This window comes from Bactrocera dorsalis, chromosome 6, assembly GCF_023373825.1.
Source record: "Bactrocera dorsalis isolate Fly_Bdor chromosome 6, ASM2337382v1, whole genome shotgun sequence".
NCBI lineage: Eukaryota > Metazoa > Arthropoda > Insecta > Diptera > Tephritidae > Bactrocera > Bactrocera dorsalis.
This window is the reverse complement of record NC_064308.1, coordinates 7,192,252-7,212,358: the sequence shown is the minus strand read 5'-3', so window position 1 is coordinate 7,212,358 and position 20,107 is coordinate 7,192,252. Positions and strand designations below refer to the sequence as shown.

Below are 20,107 nucleotides of genomic sequence, written 5' to 3'. Positions count from 1 at the left end.
AAAATTAACATTTATGAGTTTTTGCTCAACTTTCGTCAGTGATCCGTTTGCAAGGTCATTGCTCTATTCGGAAATACCTTGATATTAAACCTGGAATGCAGCGTCGAAGAAATAGTTGCGCAGAAAGCAAGACCAACCAGTAGATGGACATCCAGGTCATCAACTAATGCATTAGGACGAATTTACACAATCCACCCGAAAAACGACGATTGTTTCTACCTTCGGTTGCTATTGATAAATGTACGCGGTTCAACTTCATTTGAGTCATTGCGTACTGTGAATGATACGGTGGCTGCTTTCGTAAACGCAATATACAAAGCATTTTTAAAACAAATGCCCATGTGCATTGTCTACAGCTGTTAGAGTTAGTTGTGTTAATAAATAAATTTTTTGTGTTTACAAAAATGGATGATTTATTATTGAACACATTAGGAAATGCGATTACTTTGGCAGAAACTACAAGTAGTAGTAATAGCTTAACAATTGCCAAAAATTTTATAAAAAACCAACAGAGGTTGTCTGTCTTAGCTTACCGATGTGAAAATAAAAGACGAATTTTAAAAATTAAAAACTTTTCAAAGAGCATTGCGGGTATGCAGAATGATGTTTTTCATTCACATTTTCGAATGGAAAAATCAACATTTAAAGTGACTTTCAACTAAATAATTAGTTACACACATATATGTATATTAAATCTGTAATGTTTAGATTCTTCTGAACATGTTGAAACTATACTGGGTGTCAAAGTGCACTGGTCGTAATGGAGTTTCGTTGGAAAAAGCGCTGTACGCAACTATATGGAAACTTAGCAACAACACATCATTCAGAGATGTCAGCAACAGATTCGATATGGCAATGGGCACCAGCTATAAACTATTTATTAGAACACTAAAAACAATTTGTTGCTTAAAAAAAGATGTCATAAAATTCCCAAATACTGTTGCAGAACAAAAACAAAAATGTGACGAATTTTCAGCTAAACGCAGCCATCCGTTCCCATATGTCATAGGTTGTATAGATGGTATGCACATTTCCATCTCACAACCAGTTAAGGACAGTATTAGTTTTTATAATAGGAAGGGGAAGTTTTCAATTGTTGTCCAAGTAAGAATGTTAAGCTTTATTAAAAATTGTTCATTTATAATTAATTGAACTTGTTTAGCCAATTGTGGATAGTCATCTTAAGTTCATAGATGTGTTTATTGCCTGCCCCGGACGATGCCACGATGCTGCTCTATGAGAAATGAGTCCTATTAGAAAGTCAATAGTCAAGGGAGAATTAAAAATTTGTTCCGGTTACCATTTATTAGGCTATTCCGCATATCCGCTGGAAACCTTCCTAATGGTACCTTATAGAGACAATGGGTTTTTAACACCTAAAGAAGTTCAATATAACAAAATTTTATGCTCAACAAGAGTTCATATAGAACAGGCATTTGGAATATTGAAAAAAAATTCCGTATTTTGAAATATATTGATGTGCTACATGCACATTTACCAAAAACTATCACGATGGCCTGTATAATTCTTCATAATATAATTCTTATATATAGTGAGACTGATGAACCCTGCGTCATAAGTAAAGAAGAACAAATTGAACCATTTAATATCGAAAATATCTTTTCACAATTACCAACTACAAGTGGACAGAGAACACAAGCCAAAAATAAACGGGACGCCATTGCCACTTTACTATCTGCATAAGTAATGAAATATTAACTGTTTTTTAAGTAATAAAACATGAATTTGATATAAAACTAGTAATCCCGGCTCGTTTACCTGCTACAAAGACGCCTCAATCCCCTCCCTCCCTGCAGCACCTTTTGCTATCCGTTTACCTTGCCCAATTCTACTGCCACTGCTGTTTTGACAACTCGAAAAAAAAAATATCCCTGGTCGGTCCAAAACCCCGGTGTTCATAATTCTTCTGTGAAAAGTATTACGTTGCTAACTGTTTGATTTATTTTTATAAAAGATCACGGAATTAAAATGAATTAAGCCCCACGAAAATGCTTTTATCCCCACCAATCGAAATGAATTAAGCCCCACCAAACGTGGGTGTTCTTACATGACAGAATCCCCACGAAAAAAAAATGAATTAAACCCCACGAAAATGATTTTATCCCCACCAATCGAAATGAATAAAGCCCCACCAAACGTGGGTGTTCTTACATGACAGAATCCCCACGAAAAAAAGGAATTAATCCCCACGAAAATGACTTTAGCCCCACTTTACTTCATTTTTAATTTATTTTGCTTGCTTTAAACGTCAAGTTTTTAAATCAAAATTTTAACAAAAATTCAATTATACATACGTTTGTAATATTTAAAAAAAAGGTAAAGAATTAAATGAAAATATGAAAATGTGAGAAAAAGAAAATAATTAAATAAAAATATGTAAATATTCGTCAACATCTTGACGACAAAAAGGGCATTTAAATTTATTAAAATTGTTTGCCACACTCTCTTATGGTTTCTCCTTTTACGAAATGTACACTGTGATTTTAACCTTTCGTAAAAGGAAAAATTCCCTTCTATTATTTTATAATTTACAAAATTATGGTTTCTCCTTTTACGAAATGTGCACTATTAGTGATTTTAATACTTTTCACAGAAGAATTATGAACACCGAGCGCTCGAAAAAAAATATCCCTGGTCGGTCCAAAACCCCGGTGTTCATAATTCTTCTGTGTCCAAATTCTTCTTCTTTCTGCTATAATAATTAATTATAAATTTTCCTATTATGTATTTCTCATTTTTACCAATTCTCGTTCAGACTCGTATATTGGGAATATCGATAATTCGAAAACGATCAGTGCATGAATCAATAGTGGCCATTCGAATTTACAACAGCTGTGCCATAATTTCGAACATAACCTTGCCATTTTTGTGATTGTGAAGTTTTTCATATTTTTATAAAAATAACATAAAAACCAATTTCTGTTATTGATTAACTAAACAACATCAATCGAGCGCTCGAAAAAAAATATCCCTGGTCGGTCCAAAACCCCGGTGTTCATAATTCTTCTGTGAAAAGTATTACGTTGTTAACTGTTTGATTTATTTTTATAAAAGATCACGGAATTAAAATGAATTAAGCCCCACGAAAATGCTTTTATCCTCACCAATCAAAATGAATTAAGCCCCACCAAACGTGGGTGTTCTTACATGACAGAATCCCCACGAAAAAAAAAATGAATTAAACCCCACGAAAATGATTTTATCCCCACCAATCGAAATGAATTAAGCCCCACCAAACGTGGGGGTTCTTACATGACAGAATCCCCACAAAAAAAAAAAAGAATTAATCCCCACGAAAATGACTTTAGCCTTTAATTTTGTTGTAAAATTGGTGGGGCTTAAGTCATTTTGCCCGGTGGGGGTTAATTCAGTGGGGGCTAATTCATACACCTATAAATTTCGTATGGATCTTAGTTCCTGCACTTTTTCCTTTTCAATGTTTACTTTTTCTTTCTCACTCTCCACCAGTGCCTGTAACAATTTTGCTTGTTTTTCCGATTCGGAGGCCAAGAACTCAATGACTTCATTTCTTTTCCGTTTTTGGGCAGTTCCAACTACTTGGGTGAACTCTATGATAGTGCAGAAGGTGAAGGCGATGGAGTATCATTTGATGATAAATCATAAGTTAGTTGATCCAAAGAATAATCGAGCATGTTATCAGGTACAGATATACTGCTACGTGTACCATAAACATCATCCATCTCATCAAAAAAGTCCCAATTTGTGGCAGACTCACCGGACGTTCCATTTCTTCTTTTTATTCTTCTATACGTCCCCAACATATTGGTGAAGCAGCGCGTAAAAAATTGCTCATGGCGAAGTCTTATTGACATGAGCAATTTTTTACGCTCATGCGTCCACTTTTTATCACTACAAAGAAAAATTACGTGAAATAACAATTAAATTCTAATAATAATATATATTTCAATAAAAATTACTTACTTCATTGGCGAACCATCCATTTCAACTCTTGCCGTTTCTTTTGACTGCAATTCATGTAAAACAAAAGTCATGCACATTTTGACAACTCATGCGCATGAAATAGGGTTGTCATTCATTTATGAATTAAATACTTTGTCTAAATTATTGCATTGGCGTTTACGAATAGTATGCAATGCATGTATGCTATGCATATTGCGTTTACGAAAGCAGCCGGTGTGTGCGAGTTTTGGAGAAGTAAGCCAGCAATTACAATTGCTGGAAAATGTCAATCACTGGAATGCAAATGAAGTTCGCACACTTTTCGTGATAGTCATTTGGACATATCAGCGTTCAAGTCCGCACCTATTATGGGATACGAACAAATATAACATTGCCGAAGACATTTTACATCGTCTTCGCTAAAACTTGGAAATGGGTCAATTCCGGTTGATACTTCCGGTGATTTGATATCAATTCCATTCGCCGGTTATTAATTCACGAAAGATGAACCCATCACGAATGTTCGGCCATTGCCAAAATATCGTAACTACGATTCCTTAAGTGCACGCGCAATGTTAACTGCCAAAAATACCGATGTTGTTGACTTAAACTGGAAGATTCAAAGTCAAATTCCGGGAGACTTGCGCTCATACAAATCGATCGATCGTTTTGATAATGAAGACGACGCCGTGAATTATCCAGTGGAATTTCTAAATTTTTTGGAGAGGCTTGGTAGTATGCCACCGCATTGTTTGCGTCTCAAAGTTGGATCTGTCGTTATTATGTTCCGCAATCTGCGCTATTGAATACAAGGGGGCAGAATGCTTGATTCCACGAATCCCTTTGAGTTCTATCGATTTGCCATTTCAGTTTAAACGGATTCCGTTTCCAGTAAAAATTAAATTTGAGATGACAATCATCAGGACACAAGCATGTTTGCTAGAAATGTGTAGCATAAATTTGAAACTTCTATGTTTTTCACATGGCCAAAAATACGTGGCGTGCTCACGAGTAGGAAAACTATCTTCTCTCTACATTTACGCAGCGGAAGAGAAACCAAAAAATGTTGTTTATCAAGCTGCGTTACATTGAAAAAATAAAATGAAATGATAAATTTAACTTCCTTTTCATTTCAAAACACATAATTTCACGCAGGAAAACGGCTGCGGGGTCAGCTAGTAGACAAATAAAGGTAATGATAAAAAATTTACACCACTCATGCGATACACAATCCATTTTAAATGATTTAAAACCTGAAGGTCATAAATGCAATTAATAAGCTTAAATGGAAGACTAAACCGCTAAATATGTTTTTAGTAGTATTTGATTAAGAAAATTTACCAGATCAAAACCATTCTTAGCACCGTTGTCAAAGTTGAGCCTATTAAAGCATCTACATTAATTCCACAGTGCAAAAACTGTCAAGCTTTTGGACATACAAAAAACTTCTGTGGTAAACCATCGAGGTGTGTGAAATATGGAGGCAAACATTCTACTATTGAATGCCGAAAAGCTGAAAAAGACCCTGCTAAATGTTGCAACAGCGGCGATTCTCATCCTGCACGCTACCGTGGTTGTGTCGTCGCAAAAGAACTGCAAAAACTTAGAGATAAAAAGAATGGTAATTCAGTTGAGAAGAATGCCAATGCTTCGACGAACAAACCCGTTGTGAACACAGGAGAAGTAAAATCCCTTCCTTCCGGTTCTAAAGTTTCATTTGCGCAAATAGCTAAACAAGACCATACAAAAACAATTCAAAAAAGTAGTCTGTTATCCCAAATCTTGGATAAACTAAATGAGCAAGAGAAACTATTTAAGTCCTTTAATCAGCGGCTCAACGCTCTTGAGTACCATCTACAATTTATTGATGAACAGTAACTCTTTGAGAATAATGCTATGGAACGCTAATGGTCTTTCCAAAAGAAAAAATGAATTAGAAGTTATTCTATACGCAAGAAATATTGATATATCTCTATTACCTGAAATTTTTAAAATTTAAAAATTATGAATTATATCATACACCACACCCGGCAAACGCAGGGAGGGAGCGCTATAATTATCAAAAGCAATATTGAATACTGTGAGGAAGATCCGAATAAGATGGAAGAAAGCTACAACAATTTCAGTTAAATTGCACAATCACACATTGTATCTTATTGCTCTGTATAGTTCACCTAAACATAATATAAAAATAGAAACGTATATGAATTAAAAAAAAATATGATGGAAGGTATATCATTGTTGTAATAAACACACTAATTGGTATAAATTTAAAAGTATATTGAATAAAGTCGACGCAAAGCTTAAGCACTGGTATCGAGTTGGACTGCTAAGTTGAAGATTTCACAAAAATAATTCAAAACGCTGCGTGGAAGAGTACACCAAATACCCGTGTGAATCTAAGTGGTACCAAATACCCAAAACACATCTTAGAAATTATCCATAAAAAGCGCAAGCTTCGACGGAGATGGCAGCAAACCAGATCCTCTGTTCTCAAAACTGAGCTTAATAAATGTACAGCGAAACTAAGAGCACAAATTAAAGAGTTTTTTCTTCAAAACTTATCTGACTAAACTCACTCTGGAAAGCTGCAAGAAATATTAATAAACAAATAAAACATGGGGTCGGCTTTAGTATACTATCCCTGGATTTTGGGAATAAAATGGGTATGGTCGGATAGAGGAGATTCTCCAGATCACGAATATATATGGTTATAGCCGCAGGAAGCTTATAGTTTTCGAGTTATTCGCGTTTTAAGTTGAAAATTTGCAATATTTTAATTACATATTTTCGATATATAAAATTAATTTTGCACTTATATTTTTCACTTTTATATACATTAACACATCACTTATTCATTTGCACACATTTATTTTATATAATATAGTGCAAAAATAACTTTTAATAAACATTTAAATTATTGTTGAACTTGATTATTTAAGAATAACAAATGAATTACAAACTGTCATATAATCAGTGCAGGCCCGTAGCCAGCTTTTCATTTCGGAGGGGGCTGAAGTAAAAACATATATAAACTTTGAATTTTCTGTTTATTAAAAAAAACAATATAAATTCATATACGTATTACTTAAATTATTTGGTAGTTGTAACTTAAATAAGTAATATTTTTCTTTTCTTCTTGTTTGCCATATCATTAATTACTTCATCTGGATCTATTTTAATATCCCAGTGCACTGCAATAACAGCAAGTGCACTCAGCCGCTCATTGCCCATCACACTGGGTGGTAAAGTTTTTATTCTTTTTAAGGTTGAAGAAGTTCTTTCGAAGGAAGCGGTCCTCACTGAAAGAGTTGGTAAAATTGTAAGCAGGTAGTGAATATTTTTAAAATACGTTGCATCGCAATGTTGCAGTAATTTCAACACTTCTATGGTTGGATCTATTGTTGATAAGCTGGCACACCACAATCGATACTCTGATTTTAATGCTGTCATTGATATTTGCTCCTCGAAGTAAATAGTCAAATTTTTTAATTCTTCGGCATTATCAATTGCAGCAAAACCTGGGAGTAGAATTTGAAATGACGAGAGTATATCCTCATTCACTAATAAACGTTCTGTCACGTTTTGAATCAGAGCATCAACGCATGGAATAAATATTGTAACTCTGAAGTGGCTTTCAGGGGTTGTGCAAGGTGGATTAGCACTAGTAGTTTGACGCGAAGTCACTCTAGGCACTACAAGATCTATGTCATAAAGATCTTTAGACATTTGTGATGCTGTTTGGAAAATATCGTTGAAAAAACCATCCGCTGTTTCTCTTATCTGGTGCAGAGTTCTTATTAATTCTTTGGCTCGGTTCATTGCTGATACAAAATCCATAGATTTTTCTTGGAGTTACACAGACAGTGGCAGCGTTAAGCTGAACAATTGCTCACAGACGAATAGACTATGCAAAAAATCGCTTTTCTCTACCGCTGCTAAGAAGGCTGATGCTTTAGACGAAATGGACCATGTCTTACTCGAAATTATTTCCAAACTTAGTACAATGAATTTGAAAAGCTCCACAAAGCTTATAATGCTTTCATGCCTTTCTATAAACCTTGTTTCACAAAGGCGAACAAGTCGTCTTTTTTTGCTTTCTGGTGCGTGCTTCTGTATAACGTCCTGGAAAGTTGTGTTTGCATTTGAATGGTTTCTAAATAAATTTGCTATTTCACTGACAATACCAAGGCAGTTCCGTATTGAAGGTAATGACATAGTATTAGAAAGCGCAAGGTTTAATCGGTGACTAGCGCAATGAACATATCGTGCTTTTGGATACAGTTGTCTTATCCTGGTTTGCACTCCACTTAAATGCCCTGATATGTTTGCTGCTCCGTCATATCCCTGGCCAACCAACTTCGCCATATCAAGATGGAGATCTGTACAACGCTTAAGTATGACTTTTGATAAGTTTTCAGTCACCGTCTAGTGTAGTTGCGTACGACTGTTATAGGTTTGAGCTGAGTTGTGTATAAGAGTTTCAAAAGATTCAGTCAGTGATAAATCTTTTTTATTTGCGATTTATTTAAAAAATTTCCTTATTTCGGGGGGGGGGGGGGGGGGGTTTCAGCCCACAAGCCCCCACGCAAAAAGGAGTTCTACGCACAGAAGTAGCAATGTCATAGAGGGTATAACAACCACTCTAACATCAATGCGATCTAACGGATATAAGTACTGCTACTTTTAAAGCAAAGTATCGTTGCTTTTATTTGTCATTTTTATAATTATTTCGTGTTTGGAAGATTAAGCTGTGTGGACATATAATTATATTAATTTTTATTAAAATTACGGAAATATTTTTGAAAAAAATGGAAAATAATTCATCAGGTATGGCAAATTAAATATTGAAAAGAATATTTAAATCATGTTTCTAATACTTTGTTATAATTATACTTATGTAGATCTAAAAGAAGAAGCGACTATAAATGTTCGCAAATCAAACAAATTGAGCGTGTCAGAGGTAAAGAGAATGTGGAATATTTCAAAAATATTCAACACATTTCAAACAAAGGAGAGCTGCATATTATTTTGCGAAGAGGATGGTCTCATTGCCAGAGGAAGAATTTGCAGGGTGCATAGACTGCCGATGGTGCTCTCCATGACGGGAAATAGCACCGTCGGTACGTTTAGATGCCGAAGAGGATCTTGCCGAATGCGTTCCGGAATATCTCGATCCACGGGCACCTGGCTGGAAAATGTTAGAATACCATTGCCACAAGTTTTTTACTTAATGTTTTGCTACGCATCGCACTGGTCGCATGACGTAGTAAGGAAAAACAGTATTGTCAGGGAATCTATTTTATCTAGCGCTACCATATGTGACTGGTATAATTACTGTCGCGAAGCGGTAGTTTTATATCAAGTGGAAAATCAGGAGGCGGTAGGTAAAATAGGTGGCCCTGGCAAAAAGGTCCAAATTGATGAAAGCAAATTCGGGAAGAGGAAATTCAATAAAGGTAAGGTTAAAAATATACAATATTAGCTACTTACTTATATGTTTTTCTCGTTTTAGGCAGGAGTGCGGAAGGTCACTGGGTGTTGGGGATGATTGAGGATGGGAGCGACGACCTGCGGCTCGAAGTATGCCCAGATAATGTTAGGTCTGCGGAGGTGCTCATACCCCTGATTAAGAAGCATGTTGCGGCAGGAACTACAATAAGCACAGATTGCTGGAAGGCGTACGATGGTTTGGCGAATCACGGGTATGAGCACCGAAAAGTGAATCACAGCGATCCGGACAATCCATTTGTGGCTGCAGATGGAACGCATACGCAGCGAATAGAGTCCCAGTGGCGTGTGATTAAAAGGTTTTTTGCGAGGGACAACCCAACAATCCCGAAAACTTCGCCGACCTAATTTTTGAGTATGTTTGGCGGAAAAATGTGGCCAACAGACACGAAGATCCTTTCGTCAAATTATTAGAGGCAATAAAATTTATATACAAGCCTTAATACACGTTTGTTTTTATTAAATTTAAATGGTTTCTTTATATTTTATGTTTTCCTTTCTCTTATTTGGGGTATAATTTGTTTACTTAATTTCTTTTAGTTATTTTACACGTACAAAGGAGTTCTACGCGAAAAAATTTGATACACCCCGGTGTTGGACCGACCAGGGTGATTTTTTTGAAGCGCGGCCGAAGGCCGCCCACGGAAAAAGGAGTTCTACGCGAAAAAAATTTGATACACCCCAGTGTTGGACCGACCAAGGTTATTGTTTTTATAGGTTGTTGATTTTCGTATTTGGGGTATAATCTCTTTCCTTTATTTCATTTAGTTATTTTACAAATGATGTTGATAAGGTAACACTGATTATATGACAGTTTGTAATTCATTTGTTATTCTTAAATAATCAAATTCAACAATAATTTAAATGTGTATTAAAAGCTATTTTTGCACTATATTATAAAAAATAAATGTGTGCAAATGAATAAGTGATGTGTTAGTGTATATAAAAGTGAAAAATATAAGTGCAAAATTAATTTTATATATCGAAAATATGTAATTAAAATATTGCAAATTTTCAACTTAAAACGCGAATAACTCGAAAACTATAAGCTTCCTGCTTATACCATATATATTCGTGATCTGGAGAATCTCCTCTATCCGACCATACCCATTTTATTCCCGAAATCCTGGGATGGTATACTAAATTCTTCCCAAAACATGTAGCACCATTAAGACTTAACGAAACTGTATGGGCCAAAACGAATGAACAGAAAGCTGTCGTAAACAACAAACGATTGAAATCCTCGTCATTAGTAACACAAAGCTGATGAAATAATGTATCATTCAAAGAGCTGTTGCGGATTTTATTGACTGCTTTGATGACATATTGAGTGATTGAAATATTTTTTCACTAAAGTTTCTAGCAACTAAATGTTGTCTATGAATAACGCAATGTACACCAAGGACATCTGGAATTTTATTTTTTAAGTGCGCTATTAAGCCTTTATTGCACCCTATCATAGCCGGAGCGCCATCCGTAGCAATCGAAATAATATTTTTCAAAGAAATCTATTTCTCATCGCAAAACTTTTCCAATATATTGAATACGGTTTCGCCTTTTGTATCGGTCTCTAAATTTCTAGCAAATAATAGTTCTTCACATATTTTCATCTTTAATAAACCTTACGTAGGACAAGAACAATGCTTCATTAGTTGGTAAAGTGGACTCATCGAGCTGAATTGAGAATTGGCTTGTCCTCAGGTGATGAATTATTACTCAAAGGAATTTTTCGGATAATATCTGCGGCCGAAATACGTTTAACTTTGTGAGTAGTGTAAAGGAGGCGTAAGTAATGCTCATCTATTGCGCGCAAAACTACAAATGAATATAAAATAAATATTACATTGTTTATATAGGAATGCTTATAATTATAACAATTATTATATAGTAGTCCAAAAATATGAATTCTTATTTTTCCTAGAAATACATTTGTAAAAAAAGGATCTTTCTGCTTTTCGTATTATCTTATTTTTCCCAGAAATACATTTGTAAGAAAAGATAAAGCCCCTTTTTTATTTTCCACATAAAAGATTTAAGGAGTTCAAAAGCTCAAAGCATGCGCTACATCAGCTCGAACCTACCTTCCCTACACCTTTGCGCAAATGATTATATTATGATAGCAAATGCTCACATACAGATTTGGCAATGGCAATAGCAATACGTTTGACAGTTAGTATTCTATAAATTCTATCCTGTTGAGATGCCCCGTTATGAAACGGAGCGACCGATTGACATGACTTACATTTTTTCTATATTCAATAAAATAGGACAGATATATGAACTACGCGGAGAGAAATATAGAACCGAGTTTGAGCAATATTTTAATTCATATTAGTTGATGTTCACAAGTTGTTGTTGAGAGTCGAGAGCTCATGTAGTCGTTTTCTAAGAGGCCTCCTAGCTAAATAAAATTACAAATAACTCCCCAGGCCTCTACACAACGCCCATATTTTCTTTTGGGTTTCTTACCGCCCCCCTTGACACCTGCAGCGCCCACAAGGTGGCGGGTGGAAACACTGGTCTAGACCAATTTCATTCATATTCATTCGTTTAGCTACACTATTTTTAAGAAAATTTGTCCACTTAACCTATCTAATGGGTTACGATATTTCGATATTCTTATTGTGGGTATATAATGGTATAACAGTGCAAGAAATATTAATCTTAATATTTTATCTGTTATTGACACAAGAGTACTTTATTGTAAAAAAAAAAACTCCCACAGCATTTCGGTATTATATCCCATGTATTATAATATGTCATCCATGGTCTCTAGAGTGCATATATTCGGTAGCCGGGGTCTTGAAAAGCTCTGGTCTGATTTCGACAATTCTAAAGAGTGGAAATGGTCAGATTATGTCTATCTACAAAACAAGCCTTCTTAGGAAAAGAAACATGTACTCCATGATTTATTAGTGTTATTTCTTCTTTGTGCGTCACAAAAAAAGTCGCATCGAGAGGTACGCTTTTATACCCTGAACAGGGTATATTAAGTTTGTCACGAAGTTTGTACACCTAGAAGGAAGCGGCGGAGACCCTATAATATGTATATATAAATGATCTATATGTTGAGCTGAGTCGATTTTGCCATGTCCGTCTGTCTGTATGTCCGTCCGTCCCTCGGTCTGTCTGTATATAATATATACGAACTAGTCACACAGGAATCAATTTCTTGTATGGAAACCTTTCACATTTGACAAAGCATCTTCACAAAAGTTGGCACAGGTAATCTCCGAAGAAATTGTTCAGATCGGCTTACTATGGCATATAGATGCCATACAAACTGAATGATCGGAAAAAAGTTCTCATATGGAAAACTTTTGCATTTGACAAGATATATTCACGAAATATGGCACAGATTATTTTCTAGAGCAACAATGTAATCTCCGAAGAAATTGTTTAGATAGGCTTTTTATAGCATATAGCTGCCCTACAAACTGAATGATCGGAAAAAAGTTCTTGTATGGAAAACTTTTGCATTTGACAAGATATATTCAGGAAATTTGGTATAGATTATTTGCTAAGGCAGCAATGTAATCTCCGAAGAAATTGTTCAGATCGGCTTACTATAGCATATAGCTGCCATACAAACCGAACGATCGGAATCAAGGGCTTGTATGGAAAACTTTTGCATTTGACGTGGTATCTTCACGAAATTTGACATGGATTACTGCTTAAGGTAATAATATAATCTCCGAAAAAATTTTTCAGATCGGATTACTATAGCATATATCGTCCATATAAACTGAACACATAGTTACTAAAAGAAATGCACCTGTGAAGGGTATATTAGCTTCGGTACAGCCGAAGTTAACGTTTTTTCTTCTTTTTAATTACATTTTAATTGTGTTTGGGCTTTGAAAGTTGCAACACTGAAAACTGTTACAATAGGGTAATTCAGAATCTTTTGCATCCGAGTTTGCAAAATTATGTATTTCCAAATATTTACCATCAACAATGAACGTCATTTTTGCGGTTCCTGCGCAAACCTTGCAAAGGCCATTATTTTACATCTGATCGGTGAAGAAAAAAAATTGTTTGTAAACAAAATTTTCGCACAAATTGGAAAATATGAAAGAAAAAAATTATAGGAAAAAATTAACTGACGCTTTAATTTATGAAGCTGCTGAAGAAATTATGGACATTGAAGGTAGGAAATATTAAAAAGCGATGAGGAATTCAACATAGCGTAATCATGTAAGCAATTTTCGATCGAATTGCAATCAGCAATCACACTGTTTCGATTGGGTACGTCGGGAGAAAGTGCAACATATAGAAAAATAACGACAAATTGGCGAAACGATATCGATAATAGCAAAAAGAATCTTTGGAGTGTTCTTGCGTCACCAATCTAAGTATATATTGGGTTGTCAAAAAAGTCTTGCGGTATTTTTATTGATTCAGTTCGTGTGGCACCCATACATCGAGCTTCTTTGTGACTCCAAGCTTCCTCAAATGGTTTATAACGGTTTGATGACTACTATGCCGGTCTCTTTCGACCAATTCAGTGATTTAATCGCAATTTTCGACGACAGGCCTTCCGGAGCGTGGCGCATCTTCGACGACCTCTACACCAGAACGAAAACGTTGAAACCATCGTTGTGCGGTGGAAATGGAAACTGTATCGGGTCCATAAACTGCATAAATTTTATTGGCGGCTTGAGATGCATTTTTGCCTTTATCGTAGTATTACTGTAAAATATGCCGTATTTTCACTTTATTTTGCTCCATGTTTGCGACGCTATAACTCACGAACGACTTAAAAGAAACTACAATCAATCAAACACGTGTTAGCGCGTGAAATGAGCTTTCCAAAAAGGTATAGCATGACCATGCGACGAATAAAACTAGAACTACGCGCTTTCAGCGCCAACTAGCGACAATACCGCAAGACTTTTTTGATAACCTAATATGTGGCAACGCTGTATTCACTGTTTATGAGCAACCCTTTCCAATTTTCACAATACTATCCTTTAGCAACGCTGTACTTCCTTTTTTCATTCTAGTTGAAAGCAACTCGTTTCCCATAATCCTATTATTCTTCCCTTTTTCGACAAACCGTTGCACCGAACGTACGTGTTTACGGATAACCTTTCACCTTGTAAATTAATATTTAAGTATTTCTAAATAAACTGTAAATAAAGCAATAAACTTTCAAAGCTAGTGACCCCGAACAAGTGAAGCGAATCAACAGATGGAACAGCAAGGAGAAAGCACCGTACAGACATCTCCGCCCGCGATCAAACGCAGGCGCCTCAAAGCGTTCTGGCCAGATCAGCAATCGAAGTGCATCAGCCCGATCTCCACATGCATGCAGCAATGGTTTCTCGCATAAGACCGCCTAATATGAACGACACTAACATTGGGTCTTATTTTTTGTCCCTAGAATTCTGATTTGCTGCTACAGGTGTGATCCACAACGAACGAAAATACAATCTGGTCATGGCACGTTCCACCAAGCAAGCTAATGGAGTTGAAGGTCATAATCGATTCTACTCATTACGACTACATCAAATGCAAACCTGTAGCTCAATTCGTGGATAGCCAACAGCGACGCGTATAATGCGTTCTTTCCGATATGCCATTAGGTGACTTAAAACCAAGTCAACTGTTCAACGAAATGCGCCAGGTGGTCAACACAGCACTTTGCGAGACAGTAATCATCGGCCTCTGGGTTTCGCGTCTACCTCCTCACGCTCAAGCTGCTGTGATCACATCAAAGGATGACTTAGCAGATAATGATGCTATTGCAGACGCCATCGCGGACTGCACGAATTTTCGACAAATTAACATGATAGGTAACCAAGCACCCGCAACAGGCACCCCCACGCAAACTAACAATGAGTCGACCACGCTAGAGAAATTAAGAAAGGAAATCGCCCAACCAACGAGGCACATCGAATTCATGAAAACGCACCGATCACGAAGTCGCAGCCGAAGCAGACGGAGACAAGAACGAAGCACACACTAAGACTGCGCAAACGAATTATGCTGGTATCACAGTAAATTTGGGGTTAACGTTTGAGCTTGTAGGAAACACTGTTCTTACAATAACAGGCAAAAGAGCGAATAACAATCCGAAACGAAAACAATTTTTTAATAGACACCGCGGCAGACGCTTGGGAAATTCCCAAAACCACTCGAAGCAACAACATGAAGCCATCAACCGTTAAACTATTTGCGGCAAACGGTACCCCAATTACCGTATATAGCGAAGTACTTCCTTAAATCAATTTAGATCTTAGGCGAAAATTCCTTTGGAACTTCCTCATCGCCGAGCGGAAATATTGGAGCCGACTTTATAAGTCACTATAGAATGCTGACTTAAAAAAAAGGATAAGTCGACAACATAATATCAGTGACATCGTAAGTAACAATAAATTATCAATAAAAACATTGGACACGTCATGTGCATATGTAAGCCTACTCAAGAGTTTAGCAATTTAACACGCGCGACACATCGTAAGTCGCGGCTTGGGCATCTACCGCCTATCGAACAGCAGTTGAGCCAGCCCTCTTCACATGGTAATGAAAGCAGACCTGGCAGGGCACTCAACAGTGTAACAGTTGCAGGCAGATATTCAACTCCATGTCTGCACGACTTCACCTGTAATTTAAAAGGAAAGACAATCTTTTCAATGATCGATCTGAAAAAAACCTTCCACCAATGGATGACATCTGTGTAGCATCATCATCCTTAGACAAATACCTAACTCATCTCCACCTCGACAAACCAAGTAAAGTCAATGGTTTTAAACGATTCTTAGCCACGATAAGAAAAAACAAATAATCTGCGACACTCTGAAGTGTTACGAGCTACCCATAGGTTATGATACCCAAGTACTCGTGCTATAGCCAGACTACTGACTAGTAGATTCGTTTGGCCTGGAATTCAAAAAGACAGTACGTATATTGCATTCGCAAAATCATGCAAACAATTCCAAAAGGCAAAAATCACTCGAAACACACTTACGCCTCTCAACCACTACGAGTCCGAGGAATCGTGATTCGATCACATTAATATCGACGTGGCAGAACCATTTCCCTTACATGCAGGTAACCGTTATTGCCTAACAATTATCGTACGCTGCTCGAGATGGACGGAAGCTATTCCTATACCCGATATGACAGCACCAACTATCACAAAAGCTCTCATGGCCAATTGGATCGCAAGATTTGGAGTTCCAGCCGTAATTACATCAGATCATTTACAGAGATGGCACCGAACGTTGAAGGCTGCAACTTTATACATTAACTCCGAACGTTGGACCGACTTTCTACCAACAATACTCTTGGGCCTACGAACCGTCTACAAACAAGACTTAGGAGCGTCACCGGCAAAATTAATCAATGCTGTGAATTCCATTAGAACTTTTTTCGTACACGACAGGCGATTTGAAATACAGTCAGAATTCGTTACTCAACTCCGAGACTTAATGAACACCATCAGGCCATCCACTACATCATGCCATGGTTCAAGGAATGAATTTGTATATCCCGATCTTGCGACGTGCGAAAACGTTTTCGTCAGAAATGACTCAGTGCGCCTATCTTTTTCAAAACCATACGAAGGACCTTATAAGGTTTAGAAAAATATTTCTATAGACCGATTAAAGCCAGCATATCTACCGAATGACGACTTATGCCACAAACTCACAGAACCTTATCAACTGGAGCAGAACGTCAACAAGTATCTTTCGTTATATTTTAGGCACGATCTAAACCGTTCACCCAGTCTGGAGGGGGATACTGTGGCAACGCTGTATTCACTGCTTATAAGCAACCCTTTGCTACTTTCATAATACTATCCTTTAGCTACGCTGTACTACCTTTTTTTATTCTAGTTGTAAGCAACCCGTTTCTCAGAATCCTAACTTTCTCCCTTTTTTCATCGTACCGAACGGACGGGTTCACGGACAGCCTTTCACCTTGTAAAATAGTTTTTAAGTATTTCTAAATAAACTATAAATAAGGCAATAAACTTTAAAATATATATTGTGCCGATGAGATTGAACGATCGAAAATAGTGTCGGATAGCTTTGATGAGTTGCCGTTTTATATTATATATTGATGGAACCTAGATTAAATTGGCAGAATCCCCAATCGAAGACCATGCATCATACTTCTCCAGAAATAACATATATTCAATAAAATCTACTTTGTGACTATAAACGAGTAATTCGACATGTTGTGGTTGGTCGCCCTGAAAGCTCTCTCTGTAAGCAAAATGAGCACTGTCTTTCTTCACAGCAATGGATTGCTGGGGATTCGGCATACCTTTTGTCTGCAACGTTAATAAACCTCTACAGAAGCAACTAAAGATAGTTGAATAGCAACGCCAAAATTGCATTTAATTTACGGCACAGCAAATACCAGGTTAGAGTAGAGCATTATTTTGGGCCTTTGAAAGAAAGATTTGGAAGCCTAAAGCAGCTGCTCTATTTTATACAACATTTAAATTATAACGGGTCCACTTCGTTCGACGACGTTTCAGATCCGTCAATCACTACGGAAGATTCTATTGAACCAGATGACCATATACCCAACAATGTTGGAGAAATTAAAATACAACCATATACACATTAATGTTTTCTTAAATGCATTTTAATTTATTTGTCAGTTTTAAATTACATATATTTATACATTACATAAAACTTTTCTATACAAAATACATATGTGGTTATTTTAATTTAAGTGAAAAAGATAACGCTTTGAGTGATGGAAGATAGCAATTTAACCGTATTTAATAAGTATAATACAAATATAAAGAAATTCTTGTTGAGAGGAATACGTATAGTTCATCTCAATTTGGAACTTTTCCTTCTTTTCAATTTAAAGTTTTTTCAATCTTTCATTATTCCAATTCTAACATTTTTAAATCCAACTCACGGTTCTTGAATTCCATTTTAGTTTTACCTCTTTCAATTTCTGATTGCAATCTTCTTTCACCCAAAGCGTGATCTTTTTAATGTTTCTCTTTTTCCCATTCCTTTTTCATTTTAAACATTTCTCTACGCTCGACTTAAAAAGCAACAAGATTTGCAGCAGACGACTTTGGAACATGTAATTTAATTTTTTCCGCGAGATCTTTGGTTTTTTCTGAAATAAATATTTCACTGACATTGCCTGGTGGCAGTTTTCATTGTTGGAAATGTCAATTGGAGACGCAATTTCTCGCCGACATCAGAAAAAGTGGTTTCATTCACTATGGACGTGCTACCACTAACAACCACTTCAAACGGCAATTCACTTGTGGATTTTGCACCAAAAATATATTTCAGTTGATTGAAGTGTGGGCACATCTGCAACACTTTGCCTGAAATATAAACATTAGACAAAGTTTCTTCGCATTCATTACGCTTACCTTCAACACTCGACGTCCCAGCATCGGACTCGAGAAGGCCTACTCCTGTTAACAACCGCCAATCGCTTGCTTTTTTAATGAAGCCTTCAGGTACCGCACTTTCCAGCGAATAAGATCTATTCCGGTTTTATCAATTAACTTTTTGTAAAATAATGGAGATGTTGGTGCCTATTAAAATTAAAATTATTGTTAAATAAGTGCTCGCAGCAAAATTTTCATTTACCTCTACTTTAGGAGCTATATATTCTGTTAGTGTAAAAGCAAAAAAATGCTGTCTAATTTGCAATTGCAAGGATGCAAGACCATTTGCACCAGATTCTGAATTGCTCTAATTACATTTTTAACGCACATTCCAAGTATTGTTTGTCAAAAAACACATTGAAGTGGGAATAACTTTTGATATCATTCGTTTTATTTTGGTGAGTTAGAGTTTTAGATTAATTTTAAGTGTATTGTGTGATAGCTAATTAAAAAAACTCTAATATCAATTTTATGTAGTTGGTTTAATCGAAGATTTAATTAAAACATATAATTAATTTTTTTTTAAGTGCAGTTTCGTCGATGCGTACACATACATTTAACATGCCTTACCGTATATCGATAACAGGTAGAGAGAGAGACAAAGAATGGAGGAAATATGCAACAGAGTAGAATATGAAATACAGTTAGCAAAAAAACAACTTGTACACCATTCAAAGTAAAGTAATTTTCTATTCAATTAGATCTGGTCTTAATAAATATTGACATTTTATATTAGCAATAAAAGGGATTTTTGTCTGCTTTTAAATGTGTGTATAAGATTCTGCCTTTGACCGTTTTTTTAAAAGTTACTTTTGAAAATACATTAGGTGGCAACATTGCTGTGCCAAAAAACAAGTTGTACACTTGTTAGTTTGTAACAGAAAAATATCCCGTTATAAATTTGCTTCACAAAAACAATGCATTTTGTATTATAAGTAGTAAATATATAAATTGCGGTAATTCATTCTGTTTTTGCGTTCGAATAATAGTAAAAGATATGGCAGAAAAACAAATATCAAAAGATTTAAAGGAAACGATTATAAAACTGTGGAAAGAGAATAATTCAATGCGTGAAATCGGGAAAATAGTGAATAAACCGCATACTACTGTTCATTATGTTGTCAAAACATTCCAAAAGAACGGATCTGTGGAAAGACCTAGTGGAGGAGGTCGTCCAAAAAAACTAAATACACCTCAAGTTCAATGGAAAGTTTTAAATTATGTAAAAAAGGACCCAAAAATTTCCGCCATCAAAATCGCAAATGATCT

At 36.0% G+C, this 20,107-nt stretch overlaps 1 protein-coding gene and 1 non-coding gene across 3 annotated transcripts in view; both read left to right on the top strand.

Moving 5' to 3' along the window:
• LOC109579273 (uncharacterized) overlaps nt 1-19,364 on the top strand; it is a 28,835-nt gene extending 9,471 nt beyond the window's left edge. The window contains exons 2-3 of the transcript XR_007423161.1: nt 5,353-9,401; nt 9,458-19,364. This is a non-coding gene — a transcript (uncharacterized LOC109579273). The remainder of the gene's footprint in view (nt 1-5,352; nt 9,402-9,457) is intronic.
• The window catches only part of LOC125779115 (uncharacterized), a 579,602-nt gene that overhangs the window by 371,898 nt on the left and 187,597 nt on the right, over nt 1-20,107 (top strand). The gene's annotated exons all lie outside the window — the stretch shown is intronic.